The 7,474-nt window shown below is 40.2% G+C and overlaps 1 pseudogene; it reads right to left on the reverse strand.

Annotated features, from left to right (window-relative positions):
• Positions 1 to 2,469: 2,469 nt before the first annotated feature.
• On the reverse strand, positions 2,470 to 2,588 carry LOC115067209 (annotated as a pseudogene).
• Positions 2,589 to 7,474: the final 4,886 nt, after the last annotated feature.

Raw genomic sequence — 7,474 nt, forward strand, 5'->3', positions numbered from 1 at the left:
CATTCACTGTGGGGAGATTACAAACTCGTTCAACCTCTGTGGAAAACAGTGTGGAGAACTCTTAAAAAACTAAAAATGAACCTACCATATGAACCAGTTATACCACTCCTACTCATCCTATTGTAGAGACACTTGTACAACTATGTTTGTTGCTGCCCTACACTTGTACAACCATGTTTGTTGCTGCTTTTTTTCACAATAGGTAAGAGATGGAAGCAACTTAAGTGACCCTCAACTGATGAGTGGTTAACGAAAATATGGTACAGTCACACAATGGAGTTCTACTATGAAATAGATTTGCAGGTAAATGGATGGATCTAGAAACTGTTATACTAAGTGAAGAAACACAGGCTCAGAAAAATAAATGATGTATGTTCTCCCTCATGTGTGGCTCCTAGCACCAAATCCTTTTAAATTCAAGGTCCTTTGAATAAGAAGATGCTATACAGCAGTTCCTTCTGCATAAAATAACTACCATGATCACAACTTCCACTGAGCCTGATCGCTAAACATAGTCACAATTGGGCTTGTTGATGGTTGTGCTCATTCATTAAAGGAGTGCCAAGCAGGGTCACTGGACCCTCACCTGAATATCCAGTGACTCTTCCCAGCCAACTAGTCCAGCCTAGGAAGACAAAAGAAAAATGAGGAAGAACCCAATGCTTTTGGAAGCCCTTGTCAAGAAACTCCAATGGACTCTCATATGAACATTTGAAAATTGCCCTGTTCTTTTTTTCTAGTTCCCTGTCTAGAACTTGTAATGCTAATTCCTCTTACCTTCACTTCTTCACATCTCCTATTCATGATTCAAGGACTTTCGTCTCCCCTTCGAGACAAGAGTTATGCAATTTGGGAGTCTTTTTGATAGACCCACAGAAGGGGTACTCCAATTGCCTCACCCTGCATCCCTGTTCAGCATGGAAGAAGCCAGTGTGGTCGGTGTTCCTATTCCCTATTGGTAATTTGGGTAACCCCTTCAGAGGATGGCATGATAAGAATAGGAGGTAGGAATTGGCTAGGCAGTTAGGGTAAAAAGACCCCAAAGAAATGTAGCCAGTTGCTTGGCTAAAGGTCAAAATGTCCTTAGGCCTGTTAGCAACATACTCTGTTCCAAGGCCAAAAATGTCAAAAGTATTTGGGAGCTTGTATCTATCCTTAAAAGATTTTAGGGTTACCTCTTCAGAGGGGGGAATGTTGGAGGGGAGGGCGTGGGCATGGATTTGATCAAAACATCTTATATGCATGTATGAAATTCTCAATAAAGTTTTTGTAAAAAAATTTTGTTTGTTTTTGTTTTTGAGATAGATAAGATCTTAATAGGTAGCTCAGTCTGTCTTGCAATTCACTTGGATTCCAGACTAGACTTGAACTTGTAATTATTCTGCCTTAGCCTGCCTTACCCTATTGAGAGCTAATATCGTGTGCATTACCATGCCAAGCTAGAAAATTTTTTTTCCTAAACTACCAATATTTTTATTTAAGCAAGATTACTTAAGTCTTAAGCATTTGGATCAGTTCCTGTTTCTTGAGTGTTTTAGGAATATTTAATTTACAGAGGAGTTTATTTTTCTTTAGGCAATTAAGTAGAGCTCTTTTACAAGTTATTTTTGACAATACCATCTGGAGATATAAGACTATCATTTATATAACATATGTAAATGTAGTGACAGGTGCAAACATAGGTCTCAAAGTCCTTACTATCAATTTTAACCAGGGATATTCACAGTAAAAAACTTACTGTTTTATAAAAGGACAATTGGATTGAAGTCACTTTTCTGACAGATGGAATAAGTTAAGGTCACCCACTCAAGTAACTGAAGCTTTTTACCAATATCTATGGAAAAGACATTTTTTGTCTAGTTTTCAAAAGGCTCCTTTTTCCATCCCTTCTAATGAGTTGCCTTCCTGAAATCTAAACTCTTTTTAAAAATATTTTATTATTTTTATTTTATGTGTATGCACGTATTGCCTGCATGTAGGTAAGTGCACCCATGTTGTGCAATGCCTGTAGAGGACAAAAGGGGTTGTCGGATCCCCTGGAACTGGTGTTATGGACAGTTGTTAGCTGCCATGTGGGTGCTGGGATTTGAACCTGGGTCTTCTGCAAGAAGAGTCAGCGTCCTTAACTGCTGAGCCATCTCTCCAGCCCCCTGAAATCTGAATTCTTAAGGATATCCCTCAGGTTCTAGAGAAAGTAAGATAGAAGATTTAGATCTAAAGACAGTGAAAGGATGTAAGTTGTTTTTCTTTGCTTTGTGTGTGTGTGTGTGTGTGTGTGTGTGTGTGTGTGTGTGACTCCAGATAAGAAGAATGTATGTAGTTTTGTTGTGTTGGGATTTTTTTTTTGGTTTGTTGATTTGTTTTGCAGTGATGAAGATTAAATCCATAGACTCATTCATGCTAGGCAAGTGTTCTTTGACTGAGATGTATTTCCAGTCATCTGGTATTTTTTGTTTTGTTTTGTTTTTTAGCCTACAGCACCCAGTATTCCCAAGCAGTCTCCCATCCAAGTACTAACCAAGCCCCACCCTGCTTAGCTTCCAAGATCAAACAAGATCAGGCACGTTCAGGGTGGTATGGTCGTAGACCTGTTTTTTTTTAAATTTTTGTTTTGTTTGCTTGCTTTGTTTATTTGTTTGTTTGGGGAATTTCATTTTTAGAAGTTTTGAGGCATATTTTTCTATTAATGGAAGTGAATTTTATGGTGGATTTAGACTTAATTTAGGTGAGTGACTGGATGGAAGCAGTGGCTGTTTGGATGTTTTCAAGCACAGCTGAAGAGATAAAAGATTCAGTCTATGTGTAATTAGTCCCTTAGGGGTTCCTGTGTCTTGTAAAAGCAATGGGACCTAAAGCACAGATAACTAGAGTTCTGGACTGGGATGAGGGAGAAGTCTGGCAGTCCACAGAAGTCAGTCAACACAGAGTGGTTGAAAAAGAAGGGATTGAAAAGGTTGTTCAGCCAGAGAAGTTCCCATGGGAGCTGAAGGATAAATAGGGAGAACAGAGAGGCCTCACAGAGAGTGTAAGGAGCCATGGAGTCAGGAAAGAGGGCCAGAAAGACCTCCCAGCCAAACAGGTGCCTTTCAAAAGAAGCTTGGCACTCTGCCCCAGCTTCAGAAACTGTACTCAGACTCAAGAATCAACATCTCTCCTTACGAGCTCCAACAGATGTTCACCAGTTCGTCTCACCACTGGGTCTTCAATTGTTACTTTTCTCATTGCTGTGACAAAATACTTGACAAAGTCAACTTAAGGAAGAGTTTATTTTGGCTCACAGTTGGATAATGCAGTCCATTAGGGCAGAGAAGTCTTGGTGACAGGAACATGAGTCATCTGGTCACATTACATCTATAGTCAGGAAGCAGAGAGAGACTCCTAGTGCTTACCTGGTGTTCTCCATTTTTCCCCCCTTCAGTTCAGGTCTCCAACCATGGGATGGTACTATCCACATTAGGATAGGTCTTCCCACCTCAGTTAAACCTCTCAGAAATGCCCTCACAGACATGCTCAGAGGTTTGTCTCCTAGGTGATTCTAATTCAGTCGACAATCAAAATTAACCATTGTGCAAATCAATCCACCAAGAGTGAAGACAAAACCTTCAAATGTACATAGTTAGGTCCTAAGTTTCAATGATAAATCAGATTTTATCTTAGCCACAGTACCAGAACCATTAAAGAAAAATTATCTGAGACTTGTTAAAGATAGTAAGTAATAAGTGGTCAGGTATGATCTAAATACATTGAACACATGTATGAAATTACCAAAGAATTAAAAAAAAGATAGTAGCTGGCTTTGGTGGCACACACCTGTAGTCCCAGCACTTGGGAGGCAGAGGCAGGCAGATCTCTGTGAGTTCAAGGCCAGGCTGGTCTACATAGTGAGTTTCAGGACAGCTGGGGCTACAGGGAGACCCTGACTCAAAAAGACCAAAAAAAAAAAAAAAAAAAAAAGAAAAAAGATAGCAGGGGTATGGTGGGGTGGTGGTGCATGCCTTTAATCCCAGCACTTGGGAGGCAGAGGCCAGCAGATCACTGTGAGATCTGTTAGAGCTCTCCAGCATGGACCAAGATGGTCAACACCAGACATCCAGGGATGTGAGTCAACAAAAATGGCTGACATGGATGTCTTGTGCCTTCTCCTTTTACTTTTGCCAGACAGCCTATGAAGACCCGTGTGTACCTACTTGAGGCCCGTGAGCCAGTCTGCATGTGTGCTCATGGCCTCTTTTATAGGCCCATGTGCCTGGGTGCCTGCCGGCATCTGCCTACCTCACAGCCTGTGTGCTGGGGAATAAAGTATGCCTTATCTGCCTCAACTCTGCTCACTTTCTTCAATCTTTCCTGCCTCCTGTGACCTTCCTACTTTCCTGGCTTGGAGCTTGGACCTCACACCTACACTTAGCAGGTGGCAATCTAATGCACTTTCTCTCAATGACCCACAGTTAGGATATCAGTAATGTCTTCACAGGTTGCTCTCGCCTGATACCTCCATGAATCACGAAGTTGTTGCTCAACATTTTCAAAGATCACAGTTTCAGAAAATCAACTAAAACCTTCTGAACAAAGCATTTAAAAATACTAGTTCTTTTTTTAAATTTTATTTATTATTTTTATTTTATGTGTACGAGTATATTGTCTGCATGTAGGTAAGTGCACCCGTGTTGTGCAATGCCCATGGAGGACAGAAGAGGCCATCAGATCCCCTGGAACTGGAATTACAGACAGTTGTTAGCTGCCATGTGGGTGCTGGGATTTGAACCCAGGTCTTCTGCAAGAACAACTAGTGTTCTTAACAGCTGAGCCATCTCTCCAGCCCCCAAAACACTAGTTCTTTTTAAAATTTTTATTTATTAATTTCACTTTCTGTGTATATTGTATGTGTGTAAGTGCATCCATGTTGTATAATGTTCATAGAGGTGGTGTCAGATCCCCTGGAACTGGAGTTACAAATGGTTGTTAGCCGCCATGTGGGTGTTGGGAATTGAACCCAGGTCCTCTGCAAGAGCAGCCAGTGCTCTTAACAGCTGAGCCATCTCTCCAGCCCCATAGTTCTTTTTTAAATAAAGCATTTTTTGTTTCTTTTCATTTGTTTGTCATAGCCCAGGTTGACCTCAAATTCACACCAATCCTTCTGCCTCAGTTTCACTATGTTTGGAAAGAAGCAGGGTGGCTAGACACTAGGATTTTCTTAATGTTATTAAAGATTATTATTTTGACTTGCATTTTTGTTATAGCAATAACAAAAATTCCCAAAAGAGCTGCTGAAAAATTTTACCTTTTCCAGTTTCTTCTAGACATGAAGCAGGAAAATTTATTAACAGTATAGTAAGAGTTATATTATATTAATAGAGTTATTTTTCAGTGACTAAGAGTTATTTTTGTTTGTTATTTTTTAAATCATAGTAATAAAATTTATTTTCAATAATATTACTGCAATGATATATAACCATAAAATGTACATCATTACTGAAAAACATAACCACACACATCTATATGTCATTCTCGGCAAAAATTTGTTTTTGTGAGAACAAGGGGTACACTATATTTTCTTTTTTTGCTTTTTGTTTTCAATATATATTTTATTGAATTTTTGTGCATTTCATAAAATACATCTTAATCATATTTAGAACTCCTCTCCTCTATCTTCACCCCACAAGCCCTCCCACTGGATCTCGTGCATTCTGTCATATATATTAAGGCCAATCAAGTCAAATTCATGTGCCCAGATGCCTCTCAGTAAGAGCTCATCCACTGGAGCTGGTCAGACTATCTAGTGTCACTCCCTTAAAGAATATCAACTCTCCCTCACCCAACCATGATCAGCTGCCAATTGTCCCTCAGCTAAGGTTGGGCTTCTTACCCATTTCCCCAGTTCTGTGCTGGGTTTTTGTCTGGTTTGAGTTTGCATGGTGTGCACGCATGCTGTCACCATTGCTGTAAGTTCATATGAGCAAGTTCCCAGAAACCTGGAAAATTCTGTTTCCTTGTGGTTATCTACCACCCCTGGCTCTTATAGTCTTTCTGCCCCCTCTTTGACAATGGTCTCTTGAGCCCTGGGTGAGTGAGGTTTAATATAGGTGTACTCTGCAGGGACACACACTCTGAAGTCTCTTATTCACTATATTTTGAGAAGTTGTGACTTTCTGTGTTAATCATCATCTGTTGTATGGGGAAGCTTTGCTGGTGAGAGTTGAGAGATGCATTAATATTCTCTCTACCCCTGTTCCACCACATTCCATAAGCCTTAGGTGTAGAGGTTCTATTGTAGATGTGTCACTTAAGACTGGGCAAAATCTCTCAGACACTTATTCTCCATGTTTGACCAGTTGCAGAACTCTACAATAGTCTTCATCTGTTGCAAAAAGAAGCTTCTTTGGTGAGTGGTGAGAGATACACTTGTATGTAAGGATATATATGTTTAGCATACAGTAAGAAATTATATCTGTCTAGGGATGTGACATACACAGACACAGGTGTTTCCTCTAGGATCTGTGATCTTTCCAGCCATGTGTATTTGGCTATGTTTATAGTACCACACGAGTTCCCTCACATTGATCAGGTTTTCAGTTCAATTAGACAGCTGTTGATTACCCCCAAGATAAAAGGCACTACTGCACCAATAGAGATAGTTTGTTGGAGAGGTACACTATACTTTCAATGTGGACTGAATTTCTCTCATTATTCTTTGTGAACAGCCATAGCCCTTTGTCTCTTAAGGCATTTAGCAGTTATTTCTATATTATGGTTATCTACAAATATTTTTTTGGGGGGACAGGGTCTCATGTAGTTCAGGCTGGCCTTGAACTTACTATATAGTTGAGGCTGGGCTTCAACTCCTGATCTTCCTGCTTGTACTTCCTAATTGCTAAGATTACGTGTATAGACCACTAAGCCCAGCAAGGCATTACTATTTTTGAGCTCTATAATAAGCAGCATACTTTGAAAGACAACAAACCAGATGTGTTGGCACTCAGGATGTGGAGGCCGAAGGATCAAGAGTTCAAGTTCATTCTCAGTTACCTAGCACATTAGAGGCCAGCTTAGGCTTCATGAAACTATGTCTTTAAAAAAAAAGACTGAGAAGATGGTTCAGTTGGTAAGTGCCTGCTGCACAAGCACTAGGACCTGCGTTTGGATCCCCAGCATCCATATGCAAAAACCAAAAAAGTCGACATGGTGGTGAGCACCTGTAACCCCAGACCTGGAAGAGGAATGACAGTGGATCCCTGAAGCTCATTGGCCACCCAGCCTAGAAGAATCAATAAGCTTCCAGTTCAGTGAGAAATGTTCTCAAAACACAAAGGTGGATTCCAATAGAGGAAAATGCGAAAGAAAGAAAGAAAGAAAGAAAGAAAGAAAGAAAGAAAGAAAGAAAGAAAGAAAGGAAAGAAAACCTCTGACCTCCACATGCATAAGCACACGTGTGTGCACACACACACATGTACACACCCACACTAGCAAGTATAGACAC

This window comes from Nannospalax galili, unplaced genomic scaffold (assembly GCF_000622305.1).
Source record: "Nannospalax galili isolate Female #2095 unplaced genomic scaffold, S.galili_v1.0 scaffold5, whole genome shotgun sequence".
In the NCBI taxonomy this organism is placed as follows: domain Eukaryota; kingdom Metazoa; phylum Chordata; class Mammalia; order Rodentia; family Spalacidae; genus Nannospalax; species Nannospalax galili.